The sequence below is a fragment of the Malaclemys terrapin genome, chromosome 3, assembly GCF_027887155.1.
Source record: "Malaclemys terrapin pileata isolate rMalTer1 chromosome 3, rMalTer1.hap1, whole genome shotgun sequence".
In the NCBI taxonomy this organism is placed as follows: Eukaryota; Metazoa; Chordata; order Testudines; family Emydidae; genus Malaclemys; species Malaclemys terrapin.
Window position 1 is genome coordinate 28,411,856 of NC_071507.1, and position 19,891 is coordinate 28,431,746.

General features: G+C 41.3%; 1 long non-coding RNA gene across 2 annotated transcripts in view; it reads left to right on the forward strand.

Annotated features, from left to right (window-relative positions):
* The window catches only part of LOC128833588 (uncharacterized), a 111,495-nt gene that overhangs the window by 15,579 nt on the left and 76,025 nt on the right, over positions 1-19,891 (forward strand). For both annotated transcript variants that reach the window (XR_008444285.1, XR_008444286.1), the window contains exons 3-4: positions 15,911-16,027; positions 18,415-18,707. This is a non-coding gene — a long non-coding RNA (uncharacterized LOC128833588). The remainder of the gene's footprint in view (positions 1-15,910; positions 16,028-18,414; positions 18,708-19,891) is intronic.

Genomic DNA, 19,891 nt, shown 5'->3' on the forward strand with positions numbered 1-19,891 from the left:
ACTTTTTGAGGAAAAATTGTTTAGTTGAAAACTTAATTTTTCATTGAAAAACAGTCTTGATGGACATTTTTCAACCAGCCCCAGTATTACACTTCTAAAATAATTTTTCCGCCTTCTCCCTCCAAAAATGTGTTTCCTCTTTACTTTCTGTTAATGAATAAGGAGGATTATTGCATTAGCATTATGATGTGAGAATAAAATGAAACTAATTCCACAAAAAGGAACTAAGCTATTTCTTTCCCACCCTTATTTCCTTTGTGTTATGGGCATGTTACTTCTGTGTTATCTTTCATCAATATGGATTGGTGTTGTGAAATGAAATCAATAACCATTGTGTCTAAATTGACCTCTGGGGGAAAACCCCCCCACAAGTATTATTATTGCTTTCATTTCTTATTTACTTTGCCTTGCCCACATGTTGAAATTTCCACCTGGACCAAATGAGTGCAAATGAATATAAAGCACTATCACAGCAGAACAGCTGTGTTTGGTTGGTTGGTTGGCTGTTTTTTTTATAGCCATTTTGCAGTCACTTGGTACAGGTGTAAATGACTAAACAAGACAGAAGATAGTAAAGAATCACATCCTTTGCACTGTGAATTTGTGACTTTGCTATGAGAGAAGCATGATATTTTAAGGAAGAAGGGAGGATGCTAAAGGTGCAAATACTACCGCTCCTTGAGACTGTCTCTATTAGTTTATTTTCTGGCAGATAGTCAACTGTGTAAGTTTTAAAGTAAAAAATAAAACATCTAGACTATGGGCATTCATGTAGCCAGTGACATCACAAAAGTGCAGTTTAAGGTGAGCAAATTTCAAAATGATCATTGAGAACATCTCATTTTTGCTCATAGAATGATTGATCTCAGCTGGAGTTTGCACAGAGCTATACTAGGCATCAGATTTGTAGTTACCATTGTGCTGCCTAGGCTCAGCAGGAACAAAGATCCAGCTGATAGTGTATATCCTGGGTATTGAATAGTCTGGATATTTTGGCTGTCCTCCTTTGCATTCACCTTCCCTTCCTTCCTCACCCCCTTCCTACCATAATGTTTATTTTCCTTTAGCAAAAATGTTAGGCTTGGATAGATGAAAATAAAATTGGACAGAAACATAGGTTAAATAAAACAAAAGTGGAAAGAATCCTGATAAAATACTGTCTCCTGTTTATATCATATTCCAAAACATTAAAGGAATATACAGGCACAAGAGTTCACAGTACATACTGGTGGGGTGTTTTTGCTATTGGAAGGTACTATGCACCTTGAAGCAAAATGAATTATTAAATAGAACCTTAGGCAGTTCTTGCTTATGTCCTGAGCTTACAGAACATTTCACTATATGTATTTGTGTATTGCTTGTTATTGACTTTATTCAATACAAAAATTTAGCTAATTTTGTAAAGCGACTATCTCATAGTACTTTAGGTAACGCTGTTAACCCCATAGTAACGCTTTACTACAGTTAACTTCTATGTGTTTTCCCTGGGCAAAAGCTTCCATTTTTTTCTTTATTCTATTCCTGACGTGAGAACTATAATGATGCCTCCAATGTTATTGTTCAGTAAATGTTCAGGGGACAAATGGTTTGGTGAGAAGTGGAAAATTGGACAAATGACCATGGAGGAGTATAAAAATATTGCTCAGGGATGCAGGAGTGAAATCAGGAAGGCCAAATCACACTTGGAGTTGCAGCTAGCAAGGGATGTTAAGAGTAACAAGAAGGGTTTCTTCAGGTATGTTAGCAACAAGAAGAAGGTGAAGGAAAGTGTGGGCTGAATGAGGGAGGCAACATAGTGACAGAGGATGTGGAAAATCCTAATGTACTCAATGCTTTTTTTGCCTGTGTCTTCACGAACAAGGTCAGTTCCCAGACTACTGCACTGGGCAGCACAATATGGGGAGGAGGTGACCAGCCCTCTGTAGAGAGAGAAGTGGTTCAGGACTACTTAGAAAAACTGGATGAGAACAAGTCCATCGGGCCAGATGCACTGCATCCGAGGGTACTAAAGGAGTTGGTGGATGTGACTGCAGAGCCATTGACCATTATCTCTGAAAACTAATGGTGATTGGGGGAGGTCCTGGATGACTGGAAAAAGGCTAATATAGTGCCCATCTTTAAAAAAGGAGGATCCAGGGAACTACAAGCCAGCCAGCCTCACCTGAGTCCCTGGAAAACTCATGGAGCAGGTCCTCAAGGAATCAATTCTGAAGCACTTAGAGGAGAGGAAAGTGATCAGGAACATGGATTCATCATGGGCAAGTCGTGCCTGTCTAACCTAATTGACGTCTATGAGAAGATAACTGGCTCTGTGGATAAGGGGAAAACAGTGGATGTGTTATTCCTTGACTTTAGCAAAGCTTTTGATACAGCCTCCCACAGTATTCTTGCCAGCAAGTTAAAGAAGTATGGGCTGGATGAATGGACCATAAGGTGGATAGAAAGCTGGCTAGATCATTGGGCTCAAAGGGTAGCGATCAATTGCTCCATGTCTAGTTGGCAGCCAGTATCAAGCGGAGTGCCCCAAGGATTGGTTCTGGGGCCGGTTTTGTTCAATATCTTCATTAGTGATCTGGAGGATGCCATGGACTGCACTCTCAGCAGATTGAGGGACGTGATTATTCCCCTCTATTCGGCATTGGTGAGGCCTCATCTGGAGTACTGTGTCCAGTTTTGGGCCCCACACTACAAGAAAGATGTGGAAAAATTGGAAAGAGTCCAGTGGACGGCAACAAAAATGATTAGAGGTCTGGAGCACATGACTTATGAGGAGAGGCTGAAGGAACTGGGGTTATTTAGTCTGCAGAAGAGAAGAATGAGGGGGGATTTGATAGCAGCCTTCAACTACCTGAAAGGGGGTTCCAAAGAGGATGGATCTAGACTGTTCTCAGTGGTAGCAGATGACAGAACAAGGAATAATGCTCTCAAGTTGCAGTTGGGGGAGGTTTAGGTTGGATATTAGGAAAATCTTTTTCACTAGGAGGGTGGTGAAGCACTGGAATGGGTTACCTAGGGAGGTGGTGGGATCTCCTTCCTTAGAGGTTTTTAAGGTCAGGCTTGACAAAGCCCTGGCTGGGATGATTTAGTTGGGGGTTTGTCCTGCTTTGAGCAGTGGGTTGGACTAGATGATCTCCTGAGGTTCATTCCAACATTGATATTCTATGATTCTATGATTTTTTTTCACCCTCCTAGCTGACATAGCTATGCTGGCAAAGCTTTATAGTGTAGACTAAGCCGAAATAAAATAACAGATAGCTAAGTAAAGGAGAAGGCACACACACACAAAGCTTTGACCATGCCAAGATCAGGAGCATAGGTCTTGAAAACAATGGCCTAGCTCTCCACTACCTGTACAAAGTGGTTGCAGCATACACCTGCTCACATGGAGGGTGATAGTTTACAGTCTCTCTGCACAGGTGTAAATGGATACACAGGGTTAAAGGAAGTAAGGAATCAGGCCCAACATGCCCTAACTCTGACCAATAGTGGCCATATTCTTTTCCATTATAGTAGCTTATATTAAAAATTGCCTGGCCTTCGATTTGAGTTCTTATTCTGAACTGACACAGCCCCTGATGCAAAGAACAGGTCAGGTATTGTTTTAAAAGAAAGGGGAACAGGGAAAGAGAACTCATGCAGATGGAGGAAGCTAGATGGCAAATGATGGGACAGAATGAATGTGCTGCTCAGTTTTATCTCTCTTGAATTAAAAAGAAAATAGGGGGTGGGAGAGGAAATGAACTGTAACTGTAACTGGAGGTCTCTTGGGAGAGGGTATTTCAGGTCTCCTGATCATGTTCATATGGGGGACAAAAGTTGGCACAAACTTGCTCTCAGTTCAGGAATCATTTTTCACAAAATTAAAAAAAAATCATAATTGATTAACGTTTTAAATACTCTGTTATTGGCATTAGTCTCTTCCACAGTTCCTTCTAATGCTGAGTCCCTGGAATGCTACCTGTCTGTTAAGGCTACCTATATAGTCAGATTCTGCGGCTGTCTCAGTCCTTAGATTCAAGCACAGATCTAAACTCTGGCCCTCTCACTTCCTCTGTTGGCTGTTTTCCTTGATTCCCCTCACCCAATTGTGATCTGATGTTGTGTGGGAGCACAAAGGGTGATGGGAAAATTTAAAAAAAGAGTTCTGGAAACTGCTTCCTTCTACCATCTCTCTCATCTGTCTAGGTAAGCTTTCATACCAGGCTCATTACCATGATATATTGGAGCATCTACACAGCACCATAGTGGGCTAGGTTCCTATCTAGCACTGAAGACAGAACTATGGGCTTTTAGGCTTAGCTAATGCACTTGATGGGGCTACACTGTCCTAATGGGCGTCTGGTCTGCAGTTTAGGGGGAGTGGTCTTTTGGCTAGTGAGTAATCCTGGCCTGCTCCAGCAGGATGGATCTAGTGCCGGACATGAAGCTATGGAGCATCACTCCCCATGCCCCTTCCTGCTCTGCAATGTCACTTATGGACAAGATTTTATCCTTCATTTTTTAATAAGCTGTGTACTTATATATCCTGTTATTATTACTTATTATTTGTATTTTTGTACTGCCTAGAGGCCCCAGTTAGGAATCAGGGCTCCATTGTGCTAAGCACTGTACACACAGGTAATGAAAAGAGGGTTACTGCCCCAAATAACTTGCAATCTATGTGCAGATTAGTAAGTGGTTCTTCTTATTATTATTGTTATGTTGGAAGGTGTTAATGGCTGCTATCAGTCACAGGTCTGAGGGAAGTTTATGGGTGTACTAAGCAACTTTCATTCAGAATAAATTGAAAGAGCAATTAAATGTCCCATTGTATAGCAATAGCTAAACAATTAGAGCCACAGCTTAAGGTACTGGCCAGCAATGGCAAGGCCCTGGCAGAAGCTAAGCCATGAGGGCTGAGGGATTTCTCTGGAGGCTGATTACAAAAGCAAGGTCTGCAGAATCGATTAGTAGCAGATATATGTATTTGGGTGAAAGAGAGGCAGAAAGCCAGCAGACAGAGTGACAAGAAGTAGAGCAGGGGTGAGCAACCTATGGCACACGTGCCGAAGGTGGCATGTGAGCTGATTTTCAGTGGCACTCAAACTGCCCGGGTCCTGGCCACTGGTCCAGGGGGCTCTGCATTTTAATTTAATTTTAAATGAAGCTTCTTAAATATTTTAAAAACCTTATTTACTTTACATACAATAGTTTAGTTATATATTATAGACTTATAGAAAGAGCCCTTCTAAAAAGGTTAAAATGTATTACTGGCATGCAAAACCTTAAATTAGAGTGAATAAATGAAGACTCGGCACACCACTTCTGAAAGGTTGCCGACCCCTGCAGTAGAGAATGTGGCTCTGAGGCAGAATAGAGACAGAGTTCCTTGGAGCACAGGACCATGGGTGATGGGTATCAAAGGCAGAAGAATGCTGAGCCTTCCCAAATTGCCTGCATGGCCCCACCCACACTCCATCGCTAGGCCCCCTCCAGCTTCCTGCCACACTCTGCTGTGGCTCTTCCTTCCCCTGTGGCTGGGGCACTGGATCAGTGGCACTGAAACTGTGGAGGAGGGGCATGGGACCATAGCCCTCCCACTTTTTGAAAGTGGACGGGCCTAGCTCCAGCCATACTGGATCAGACTAATGGTCCATCCCGTCCAGTATCCCGTCTTCTGACATTGGCCATGCCTGGTGCTTCAGAGGGAATAAACTGCCAGCTTCTGGAAAACAGAGGATAGGGACACTTCAGAGCTTGGTAATGCATCCTTGCACATCCTGGCTAATAGCCATTGATGACCTATCCTCCATGAACTTGTCTAGTTCTTTTTTGAACCTTTTGGCCTTCACAACATCCTCTGGCAAAGTGTTCCATAGGTTGACTATGTGTTGTGTGAAGAAATACTTCCTTTTGTTTGTTTTAAACCTGCTGCCTATTAATTTCATTTGGTGACCCCTAGTTCTTGTGTAATGAGAAGGAGTAAAGAACACTTCTTTATTTACTTTCTCCACACCAGTCATGATTTTATAGATCTCTATTATATCACCTTTAGTCGTCTCTTTTCCAAGCTGAAAAGTCCCAATCTTATTAATCTCTCCTCATATGGAAGCTGTTCCTTATCCCTAACCATTTTTGTTGCCCTTCTCTGCACCTTTTTCAATTCCAATATATCTTTTTTGAGATGGGTCAACCGGATCTGCACTCAGTATTCAAGATGGGGCATTCCATGGATTTATATGGAGGCAATATGATATTTTCTTATTATCTATCCCTTTCCTAAATGATTCCCAACATTCTGTTAGCTTTTTTTGAATGCCTCTGCACATTGAGCAGATGTTTTCAAAGAACTATTCACAATGACTCCAAGATCTCTTTCTTGAGAAGTAACAGTTAATTTAGACCCCAACATTTTATATGTATAGTTCGTTTTATGTTTTCCAATGTGCATTACTTTGCATTTATCAACATGAAATTCATCTGCCATTTTATTGGCAAGTCACCCAGTTTTGTGAGATCCTTTTGTAACTCTTTGCAGTCTGCTTTGGACTTTTCCTCAGATTTTTCAGCTAAGAAGAATGAATCAGGTTTGGGAATCTCCCTTACATCCTCATCCATGGAGACTGATGCAAACAATTCATTTAGTTTCTCTGCAATGATCTTATCGTCCTTTAGTGCTCCTTTAGCATCTCAATCGTCCAGTGGCCCCACTGGTTGTTTAGCAGGCTTCCTACTTCTGATGTATTTAATTATTATTTTTTTGCTGTTACTTTTTGAGTCTTTGGCCAGCTGTTCTTTAAATTATTTTTTGGCCTTCCTAATTATATTTTAACACTTCACTTGCCAGAGTTTATGCTCCTTTCTATTTTCCTCAATAGGATTTAACCTCCATTTCTTAATGGATGTCTTTTTACCTGTAACTGCTTCTTTTACTTTGTTGTTTGGTCACGGTGGCACTTTTTTGGTCTTCTTACTATGTTTTTTAATTTGGGGTATACATTTAAATTGAGCCTCTCTTATAATGTCTTTCAAAAGTTCTATTCAGCTTGCAGGGATTTCACTTTTGACACTGTACCTTTTAATTTCGTTTTAAGTAACTTCCTCATTTTTGTGTAGTTCCTCTTTCGGACATTAAATGTTACCATGGTGGTCTGCTTTGGTGTTTTCCCCACCACAGGGATGTTACATTTTATTATGTGACTCTCACTATCACCAAGCAGTTCAGCTATATTCACCTTTTGGACCAGATCCTGTGCTCCAGTTAGGATTAAATCAAGAATTGCCTCTCCGCTTGTGGGTTCCAGAACTAGTTGCTCCAAGAAGTAGTCATTTAAGGATTCAAGAAACTTTATCTCTGCATCCCATCCTGAGGTGATATGTAACAAGTCAATATGGGAATAGTTGAAAACCCCCATTATTACTGAGTTTTTAATTTTTATAGCCTTTCTAATCTCCCTAAGCATTTCACAGTCACTGTCACCATCCTGGTCAGGTAGTCAGTGGTATATCCTTACTACTATATTCTTATTATTCAAGCATGGAAGATATGTCATTGGGTATTTGGGGGGTGTGAGGTGGGAGATAAATAAAAAAAACAATCAAAGGTTATATTTAGAAAACAGCTTCTATACATATACGTGCTTCTCATTTTCAAATGAAAGTTTCATACATATTTTCTGCACGGGGGCCAAGCATGATCTGCAGATTTTAAGAGTTCCCAAGTATGGTACCACCAATAGATCCCTCACAATCTATCAGCACCAAATCTTGTCATTCAAAAGATCATGAACATCTAATGGGAGCTGTTAGGGTATAAATATAATATAGGGTATAAATATAATGTGTTTTAAAGGTTATTAACTGTCACATTAATCTAATAAACCTGGAGGGCAGCTTCAAAGCCAATTAAGAGTTATTTTTAAAAGACCATAAAGACACATCAGAAGTGGAGCCAAAGGATATGCTTATTGTCTATTACAGGAATAATAGGTTAAAAAATCTCTGGACTCCCAGACAGTACAATTCCATAAATAAGATTGCATTTAGGCTAACAGCTAGGTGTAAGTGAACTAGTTTGGGCAAAAAAAAACTTTGTCCTCAAAACTCAGCCTGTGAGGTTCAAAACAATTGCATTGGACCTGTGCTCTTGTACATACACACACACCACACACAAAGACAGAACTTTCCTCCATCTACCCACTCCCTCCACTTCCCCACCAGTGTCCTAATTTTTCATAGATGATAATTTGGTCAAACAGCAGGGGAGGTTGGAGGTAGTGAAGGAGGTTGAGTATGAAATGCCAGCACTTATCTTGGGCCTCAGCTGCGACTGCTTTAGCACCATCTAGCTGATTCCTATGGCTACCACATTATTCCCTCTCTAAAAATCTATTTCTCTCAGCAGGAGCATGACATAGTAATTGTAAAAAGTTGTGTGCCATAAAAATTAACCAAAAGAGTTTCTAGTGTTAAAGCATATACCGGAAATAATATGAATACAGTAAATCATTCAGAAAGTTCATATATATATACACAGCATATGGCACATAATATACTGTCTGGTTCATACAAGTGTCTTCTGTTTCAAAGTTACGCTAACCTGGCAATAGTTCAGTCTATTGGGGAACATGTGTAGAAAACAAGTGAACATCAGAGTCAAGGTTCAGGTGTACACTTCCTCTATACCAGTGTTTTCAACCTGTGGTCCCCAGATCCCTGGGGGTCCGCAGACTATGTCTAAGATTTTAAAAGGGGTCCGCACCCCTTGAAATTTTTTTATGGATCTGCAAATTAAAAAAGATTGAAAACTACTGCTCTATACCATATACTAAATAGATGGAAGAGGTATATAATTCCTTGTGCTCCTGTTTGATGGTTTATACATATAAACCTTTACATCAAGGCAGGAATGTAGAGGAATGTGCACAAGACTGGGAGTCTGGAACTCTTGAATTCTAACCCCTCCCTTCTGCCATTATGTGGCATTGGGTAAGTCATAAATACTCTGTGTTTCCCTACCTGAAAAATAGGAATGAGAAGACTTATTTACTATACTTTCTCAGAATTGTGCTATGAGCATGAATTAGTTAATTCTGGTATAGCACCTAGAAGATGAAAAGGTTTTTTTTTTTTTTTTTAAACAATTAGAAGGGCTTTTCTGCCCTTCCTTGAAGTGGAACTCTAAACTCATTGTATTGTGCTTTTTTTTTTTTTTTTAAATCCAGGCTTGCAAATTCTTACAAAAGAAGCACCCTTGAATTCTGGCTTAGAGAATGTTAAGACTGCATTATTTATTTATTTATTTGATTTGATTTATATTGTGGTAGTCCCTGTAGGCCAGGTGCTGTGCAAACATATAATAATGAGATGGTCTCTGCTCCAAACAGCTTTAAATCTAAGTAGGGCCCTAACAGTGGTGGAACGCTCCGCCACTGGGTCAGTGGGGAATCCGGCACAACACACTGACCTGGATTCAGGCAGCAATGCAGCCAGACTACAGTCGTCTGTCCCTGGGCTTCTTCCTACCTCCATTTAGGGTGTACCTGGATCTTGGGGTCGTCCTGTGTCTCACCAGGATATACAGACAATGGTAGTCCGAGCAGCTATTCAGTGTCTGGACTGGCTGGCAGCTCTGGAAGCTTGGGTGAGTCCTCAGGGCAGCAGAAGTACTCCTCAGCATCCCACTCCAGCAGCAGAGGAGAAGCACCTGTCTCCCTCAGCAGCTCCAGCACAACTGAGGTTCAGGGCCCACCTTTTGTACTTCCTGTTCTGTCCCTCTGCTTCTGGCAGGGTGGGCGGGACTTTACTGGCTCCTCCCACCAGGGCAAGTGCGACCACCCATCCCTGTTAGTCAGAGGGTGGCCATGCCTCCTCGCTACAGTGTCTAACCTGCTTAGGTGCTTTTGAAAATCCCAATCTGTCTAAGTACTGCCAAGCATAGGTGCCCAAATACCTCTAAAAAACTGCCCCAATGTGCCTTCATTTCAGAGGGCTAAGGGACTGCCTTTACTTGCTAAATTATCTCAATTTAGCCCATTAATCACAAAACCAGGAGGTTATTTTTTATTTAAGTGGTTATGCCAAGTCATTGTGGATTATATTGATCCTTAATCCTATGGGTTTTTACGGTGGGTTCTTTAATATACAGGAACTGCCATAGTAAGAGACATAGTTAAGGACACAGTGTAAGTTTCAGATGTGAATTTCTTGGCTTCTGTTGGTGTCATGCCAAAGCATTACTTTAGCCCAATTATTTTTATATGAATTTGAGAACTGGAGCAAACTTCTTTTTCTGATCCCACTGCTCCCTGTCTTGGCATGCTGAACTCTAAAGATGGATGGTTAAGGAACTGGCCTAAGACCCAGAAAAAAATGAGTTCTATTCTTGCCAATCCTACAGACTCCCTATCTGACCTTGGAAAAGTCACATAATCTTTCCTGCCTCAGAGCACAATGTGTGAAATAGGGATAATGCCATTTCCCTACCTCACAGGGGTGCCGTCAGGATAAATGTCATTGATATTTATGGGGTGCTCAAAAAATAAGGGACAGGAGCCCCTTAAATACCTAGCCAGAGAAGGGGAACAGTCAGTTAAATGTGCACAGGGCAAGAAGACTTTGTAGAATACCCAAACTCTGCTGAATGAATTCTTTCTAATTGTATTCCATATTGTATTTTTATGAGTATCTCTGTGAAAATGGTGCATGAACTGTAATGAATTCAAGCCTATAAGGTCCCCTCTGGATTTAAATTCTAACTATTCATATAAATACAGCTCCATAAAATTATTCGATTGGCAAATCAAAAAGCATGCACAGATGTACTCCAACAGTTTAATTTTGTAAGCAAGGTGCTGTGTTCTGATCTCAGTTATATTGCTGTAAATTTACAGCAATGCAATTGACTTCAGTGGAGTTACTCCAGATTTACACCAGTGTAACTGAGAGCAACATTTGGTCCAAGGACTCTAGTACATAAAACATATAATTAATGTCTCCTGTCCAAAAGTGCAATTTACTCAGAAAATTTACAGCTACAGTAAAAATGCTGCTCCAATCAATTCTCACTATGTCTAAACATCATGTTTTTCATTTCTTTTGTTAATTAAATAACATTTGTTATTTTCTTGCTTTCATGTCAAGGAGCAAATAGAGTCCTGCTTGTTTCACATTCAAAGGTTTAGTGCTAATTTTTATTGAAAAGGAATCAATTTAGTTTAGTGAGAGATTATGTGTAGAAAGCAATAGTCTAATCAAAGACCTGAGGGCTTTGAAATATTAAGTTACATTTTGTTTCAAGTTATTTCTGTTATCTGCTTTTTCTGTGAAAACATTCAGCAGAAAGAATACGTTATGAATGGCTTAACTGTTTTGTTAAGATCACTACAAAATTTCAGGGCTGATAAACAATGTATTGTAACTGTCAATCAAACTGTAAATGAAAATATATACATGCCATAGATTAATTACTCATCAAATAATAAGGTTAGGATAGTTCCCTTTATTCCTTGAAGAAAGTTTTGTGTTGTTCAAGCAGTATCATGCAGTCACTTGCCAAAGCCTGGATCTAAGTTATCTTCTCTTCAGTCATTTAGGGGCATTGCTACCTACCATTTTCTGACCTTCAATTTTTCTTCAAACATCACTTGCCAGGACTTAAATTTTTAATTTCTTTCACTCACTGAAGCATATATACTGCTTGGAATCAAGATGTAAAGATTAAATAAAATATATAGCAAGAATAAAAAAATAACATAAAATAAAACCACCTTTAAAACCCTAAGTTGCAATTCTTTGCGTATTTTGTTAAAATATATAGTGAGTACTGCAAGCAAACTAAAAGCACTTTGCTTAAATGCCTGTAAAGAGTCCTCGGTGGAATGAGTATGATGGCCTCATTTTCTAACATATAATATTGATATTAAACTATTATATGTACAGTACATTAGCACAATCCAAAACTAATGGTGGCCTTTGCTTTAAAGCAGCCTGTACTGAACTTGAAATAACATTTATCTCTGGAAATAAGTATTGTCTTTTGTAGGGAGGAAAAATGTTCAGGCAGCATAATGGGAGTTGCTTAGGAGCAAAGGAACAAACTTATGCCATGTTGGAGCAGAGCATGGAATAGAAAACAAATCTTAATTCTGAATGTCTGTCCAGAATCCTGACTTCAGCAATGGTCTATACCTGATGCTTTTCAGGAAGTAGACCCCTGTTCGAAAATACACCTGCTTTTGAGAGAGAAAGAGAGAGAGAGACAGACAGACAGACAGAGACAGAGAAATTCCTTTCTGAAACCTATATATGATTAGACAACACCCTGAATGTTAAGGGTTGATTTTGGGCAATTTTTTCCACATCTGTAATTATACTTCTTTATATGCTGTAAACATGGAAATTTATAAACTGATTGCACTACAGTAGATGTTGAGGGGAGAGGAGAAGGTTGAAAAATTTAGCTTCATGTGCTTCCTTTCCTGATCATTTAATACGGAAAGATGTTGATGTAGTAAAAAAATAGTTTCCTGATGGATGTTTTTATGACTGTACGTGTAACACTGAAGTTTGCATAACCCCTAGGGCAGGGGTGGGCAAACATTTTGACTCGAGGGCCACATTGGGGTTGCAAATGGAGGTCCGGGTAGGGAAGGCTGTGCCTCCTCAAACAGCCTGGCCCCCACCCCTTATCCACCCCCTCCCACTTCCTCCCCCCTCAGAACCGCCAACCCATCCAAACCCCCCTGCTCCTTGTCCCCTGACTGCCCATTCCTGGAACCTCCCACACCTAATTCCCCCCCTGGGACCCCATCCCTATCCAACCCCCCCTTCTCCCTGTCCCCTGACTTCCCTGACCCCTATCCACACCCCTGCCCCCTGACAGGCCCCCCGGGACCCCTATGCCTACCCCCCGTTCCCCAGCTCCTGATCCCTATCCACACCCCCATCCCCTGACAACCCCCCCGGGACTCCCACGCTTATCCAACCCCCCCATTCCCCATCCCCTGACTGCCCCCCCCATAACCTCTGCCCCATCCAACCGCCCCCTGCTCCCTGTCCCCTGACTGCCCTCTGGAACCCCCCGTCCCTTATACAACCCCCACCCCCGGCCCCCTTACCATGCCGCTCAGAGCAGCATGTCTGGCAGCCGTGACCCACGTGGTGACATGGCTGCTGGGGAGGGGGCACAGCAGGGGAGGGACCGGGGGCTAGCCTCCCAGGCCGGGAGCTCAAGGGCTGGGCAGGACGGTGTATACATTGCCCACCTCTGCCCTAGGGGATATTGCAGCATAGAGGGGTTTAATTATTTTGCTGATGGTCAAAGGCAGTCATTAATAGGACTGGGGTTGTCTGACTCCCAGTCCACTACTGACCACTAGAGCACCCTGTCTTTCCATATCTGTGTGGCACTCCCCAGTTAAATCTTGTCAAAGTTCATGTGGGAAGAGAGGACAAACTTTCAGGCAGGTAAGCGGTGCAGCCATACATTGAGGCTGTCTTAACAAATTTAGCAATCTTGGGTCACTGACTCTTCGCTTGTCTGACTCATTGGAGTTCTTAGCCTCCATTCCCTTTTGGCACCACTCTATTATTTCTGATTTGTGCTGGGCCTGACTCCTTCATCCATCCCTATCTACTTGTGGCAAAAACAGGAGTAAATGGAAGCTGGTGACTGGAACAGCTATAGCACAGAAGGGCCACACAATGTGAGGGTTGTGACTGTGGCACTGAACACTGTGCCAGGCTACCCTAGAAGAGCTGCTGGGAATGCACTTTGTCCACCTTTAGACAGATAATAGACCTACTGCATGATGCCCATTCCCTGGAATCAGACCAAGAAATAACCACAAACAAAGGTCGAACTAAAGCAGTATTGAGGGTTGATTTATTGCTTGCTTTCCTTATTTGCGTAATTATACTCACACACACATCCCATTCATACTGGTGACAGATTGCAGACGTCGGTGTTGTTTTTGATCTTAGGTGACTGAGACTGGCCAGGTTCCAGCTTCCCAGAGATCAAACCGCTAGGCGACAAGAGTCCCAGAAGCCCTTTCATGTCTGTGGGAGGGCTCTACTGCTTCCGGTCCGGTCCTGAGTTTTTGCTGTTGTGGGTTATATTTCTCTCTGGCCTCTACTGGCATAGGTTTATATACAGTCCCATATATACCTTGATTATCCTTACACGGTAATATTTCAGTTCAAGCCTTGCGATTGGTTTCTTACACTCATACCATCTCACTCATTCCTAATATATTGATTACATATTCATAAGCATGAATTCAATTGGTAATATAGTTTTAAGCATGAATCAGGGGAGGCATAGCTCAGTGGTTTGAGCATTGGCCTGCTAAACCCAGGGTTGTGAGCTCAACCTTGAGGGGGCCATTTAGGGATATGGGGCAAAAATTGGTTGGATGATTTAATTGGGGATTGGTCCTGCTTTGAGCAGGGGGTTGGACTAGATGATCTCCTGAGGTCCCTTCCAACCCTGATATTCTATTCTGTGTGACATCAGCTGGGACTTCTGCTGTTATTTGTGGTTCAGACAGGAAACTGTGCAAACTGCACTTTAACGACATGACAGGAAGTCTACACACAAACAGATTGCATTCGAAAAAGCAGATGCAGGGGGGCCATGGGCTGCCCCTTCTCCCCTTGGAGCTTTTGCTGTCTGGGGAAGGCCAAGCCACGGATGGGGAACGTGGCCAGCGACACTGCACACCTCAATAATAAAAGGAACACTTTACTGCAGGCATTCTGGACTGGAGCATTATGACCTGGCTTTAAATCTCATGTGTGATGATAATTTAGGGCAGTGGTCCTCAACCACAGGTACATGTGCCCCGGTGGTACACAGAGGTATTCCAGGGGGTACATCAACTTTTCTAGATATTTGCCTACTTTTACAGCAGGCTACATAAAAAGCAGTAGCAAAGTCAGTACAAACTTAAATTTCATACAGACAATGCCTTGTTTATACTGCTCTATATACTATACATTGAAATGTAAATACAATATTTATATTCCAATTGATTTATTTTATAATTATATTGTAAAAATGGAAAGTAAACAATTTTTCAGTAATAGTATGCTGTGATATTTCTATATGTTATGTCTGACTTTGTAAGCAAGTAGTTTTAAAGTGAGATGTAACTTGGGAGTACGCAAGACAAATCAGACTCCTGAAGGGGTACAATAGTCTGGAAAGGTTGAGAACCTAGAGAGGGGAAAAATGAATTGAACAAAATATGTATATTTCTTATTATAGGAGGAGGGCACATACACTATTATTCCTCACTACTTGGGTACTTTCCATAACAAAAGATTTAGCGATAATATAAAGAGCAAGATACTATGCCAAAGGTGTTTTAAGATTAACCAGCCTACTTGTACTGCCAAATGGAGAAAAGCTTAGAAACAGCCTGAGATTTTTCTGACCCTGGGGTGGTGAAGGTGATGTATTCAGTCTCTGGAAGAAGCATTTGCCTTCTTCATACAATGGCTGCATCTTTATGCCTTCCCCACTCGCCAGCTTATTGATGCAGCCATGGTATTGGCATGGCGTCTGGAGGGAGTTATTTGTCTGTTTTGTAGAGATAAGATTCCATAATGGAAGCTGCAAACCAAGGGCAAAAGAATCTAGACAGAGAAATGTGGGAATCAGACAGTAGGTAAAAATAAAGTAAAATGAGAGCTATTGTTTGCTTCAGAAATGAATCACCATGTTCTCTAACTGATTAAAAGCTGAGCTGTTTTCTTTATTGGGGTGAGGAATGGGGCAAAGTGGGACTCAGATAACACAGATAAAGATTTTTGGCTAGCTGAAAATTCAGACACGATTATTATTTTGGGAGGAACATTTAGTTCATTGCTGGGAGGTGAAAGTTAATTTTCAGAAATCCTTTTAAGTTGTCCCTTTTTCTTTCAGATAAAATGTACTTCCCTATTCACCAAACAACACCCATGTGCCCTGTAATATGTCATAATACTTGTTCCTGCAAGTGGCCTACTTTTGAGAATATTCAACATCAGACTCTTTCAACAGGTAAGAGCTTAATCCTTTATGATCAACATTTAAAATGATCTTCCTAGTAACTAATGGGCACCAGATTTAGAGTAATTGTTAAAAAAAACCCCACAGTTCCTAGAAGCTTTACTCCACTGTTTAATACCTTTTAATAGTTATTTGTAGCTCGCTGTTGATTGACTGGCACTTGCAAATTTTATCATTAGAAATGAGCACACCAATTTTTATGAGATAATGCCCTCCAGACCTCTTGCTCCGTCTTACCCCCAGGGCATATGACATATTGGCAGCTGTGTTATTTTTCTGCTCCAGCCCTTCTACAGTAAATTGCATTGTGCTACAGAATTGAAGCAATGAGACATAACAGAGATGGTGCTGGAGACTATGGTCAATAAGAGGACCTGTAAAGAAAAGGAGTTGGTGCAGGGGCCGGTGTAGCATAGAGATGGGGCTGGGAGGATTGAAAGGACTAAAACATGGAATGGATGGTTGTGAGTTCAATCGTTGAGGGGGCCATTTAGGGATCTGGGGGGAAAATCTTTCTGGGGACTGGTCCTGCTTTGAGCAGGGGGTTGGACTAGATGACCTCCTGAGGTCCCTTCCAACCCTGGTATTCTATGATGGATGGGTGATGAGTGGACTTAGAAGGAGAAGGGAATAAATATTAGGGGCATTGAGGTAAAGGCCCTGGATGATAAGTGGAAGGATTTTGTAATGGAAGTAGAAGTGGAGTTCTTGTGATTTTGATGTGAAAAGAGAAGGAGGAAAAGAAAGCCACATGGATTTAGTGAGAGGGAAGAGGGACTCCATACTGTCAGCATGTCCATTAATTTTAAATTATTCAAATTAGTGAAAACCTCATTAGATGTACTATAGAATTCCACAGAAATTGATAACTTTTCCTATAGGTGTGTTAAATTCTATAGGGTGATCCAATAGAAAAAAATATCCCTGCTATAGAATTCTACAGAATGTTTTTTAAAAAGGAAATTGTTCTTGGTTAAATTCTACAGGGTTTTATAGCATTTCCATACAAACCTTTTGTTATCCTCCCTGTCAAAAAATATATATCTTTTCCATATGGGAAAATTTACATTCCCATCCAGACTTTTAGATGCTTCTCCTAAACTTTGAAATTGTTCAAACTCTTCTCTCACTAGTGAGAGATTTGTGAGAATTTGAAAATGCCCTCCTGGTAAACAAGATCTTTCTTTTCAAAAGCTCTCCAAGCTTGAGAATTAAACCTAAAGTCAGTGAAGAAAAAGATCAATTCTAGTCCTCCACACAGACCTTGTCCTTCAGTGTAAACCATGAATTCTTTATAACAAGGTGGAGTAAAAAAAAATCATGTGCCAAAAATACCTGTAACAGCCAAACAAAACATGAGTTCTGAATGCATACAGCCATATAATTCCACCCACTGCATCTCATGGGTGTAATGATGTTATCACGACATTAAATTATTCAAAGATAAGTCCTTACACACTTTCAAAAGTACCACTTTGGAATAGACCATCTTAAAATTTGACAATCAACAATTATTTGGATTTAACCATAATACAAAATGTATACAGATTAGTGAGCATATTTTTCTTATTAAGATATTTTATTTGCATTGTAAATGCACATTGATTGTCATGTGAAAAAATCAGCATTTAATCCACAGTTACCACACAGTGGTATTACTTGTAGGGTGAAATCCTGGTTCTCATTGACTGGAATGTTGCCAGGATTTCACCCATTATAACAGGGAAGTATCTGAATTAACTCTGTAGGAATTCTGGGTAAATGTTGACCTTTTTAATGATAACCAATATATGTGTTTTTCATCACATCGCTGGGAATTCACCAATGGTAATGTTTTGTATTTGCGGTACGATTGTATTTTCTATGCCTGGATCACTGTCACCCCACAGAATTTCTGTAAAGTTAATTTATGTACATGGCATCTAACTTGCACTGATCACTAATCAATGAAAATGCAGTGGGACAAATTGCCTGTTGGTATGACTCCTTTGATTTCATTGGAGTTCTACCTACAGGGAATTCAATCCACTTGCTCTAGCTCATTTTTAAAACAGAATATATTTTGGATGTTCTCTGTGAAATATGGATCAGAAATGTAATGCTGCAATTAGACCAGAATAATTCATGATTAAATATTGACGTATCATTAGCATAGGATTTGACAAATCCCTTTAAAAAAATAAAAATAAGAAGCAAGCCAAAACTTGAACAAAACCCAAATCAACCTCCTTTTTTGTTTTGTTTTGAGTTTTAAGTCAAAAAGATTTTAGTCAACTTTTTTTTTAAGTTTCACATATCAGATTTTTCTGGATGTTTGGGCAGCACCGGAAGCAGCTAATGTACTCAATGATTTTTTTGCCTCTGTCTTCACAAACAAGGTCAGCTCCCAGACTGCTGCACTGTACAGCACAGTATGGGGAGAAGGTGACCAACCCTCTGTGGAGAAAGAAGTGGTTCGGGACTATTTAGAAAAACTGGACGAGCAGAAGTCCATGGGGCCGGAAGCGCTGCATCTGAGGGTGCTAAAGGAATTGGCGGATGTGATTGCAGAGCCATTGGCCATTATCTTTGAAAACTCATGGCGATCGGGGGAGGTCCCGGATGACTGGAAAAAGGCTAATGTAGTGCCCATCTTTAAAAAAGGGAAGAAGGAGGATCCGGGAAACTACAGGTCAGTCAGCCTTACCTCAGTCCCTGGAAAAATCATGGAGCAGGTCCTCAAGGAATCAATTATGAAACACTTAGAGGAGAGGAAAGTGATCAGGAGCAGTCAGCATGAATTCACCAAGGGGAAGTCGAGCCTGACTAATCTAATTGCCTTCTATGATGAGATAACTGGGTCTGTGGATGAGGGGAAAGCAATGGATGTGTTATTCCTTGACTTTAGCAAAGCTTTTGATACGGTCTCCCACAGTATCCTTGCCGCCAAGTTAAAGAAGTATGGGCTGGATGAGTGGACTGTAAGGTGGATAGAAAGCTGGCTAGATCGTCGGGCTCAATGGGTAGTGATCAATGGCACCATGTCTAGTTGGCAGATGGTTTCAAGCGGAGTGCCCCATGGGTTGGTCCTGGGGCCGGTTTTGTTTAATATCTTTATTAATGATCTGGAGGATGGTGTGGACTGCACTCTCAGCAAGTTTGCAGATGAAACTAAACTAGGAGGCGTGGTAGATACACTGGAGGGTAGGGATCGGATACAGAGAGACCTAGACAAATTAGAGGATTGGGCCAAAAACAACCTGATGACGTTCAAGAAGGACAAGTGCAGAGTCCTGCACTTAGGAAGAATCCTATGCACTGCTACAGACTAGGGACCGAAAGGCTAAGTAGCAGTTCTGCAGAAAAGGACCTAGGGGTTACAGTGGACGAGAAGCTGGATATGAGTCAACAGTGTGCTCTTGTTGCCAAGAAGGCTAACGGCATTTTGGGCTGTATAAGTAGGGGCATTGCCAGCAGATCGAGGAATGTGATCATTCCCCTTTATTCGACATTGGTGAGGCCTCATCTGGGGTACTGTGTCCAGTTTTGGGCCCCACACTACAAGAAGGATCTGGAAAAATTGGAAAGAGTCCAGTGGAGGGCAACAAAAATGATTAGGGGTCTGGAGCACATGACTTATGAGGAGAGGCTGAGGGAACTGGGATTGTTTAGTCTCCAGAAGAGAAGAATGAGGCGGGATTTGATAGCTGCTTTCAACTACCTGAAGGGGGGTTCCAAAGAGGATGGAGCTCGGCTGTTCTCAGTGGTGGCAGATGACAGAAGAAAGAGCAATGGTCTCAAGTTGCAGTGGGGGAGGTCTAGGTTGGATATTAGGAAACACTATTTCACTAGGAGGGTGGTGAAGCACTGGAATGT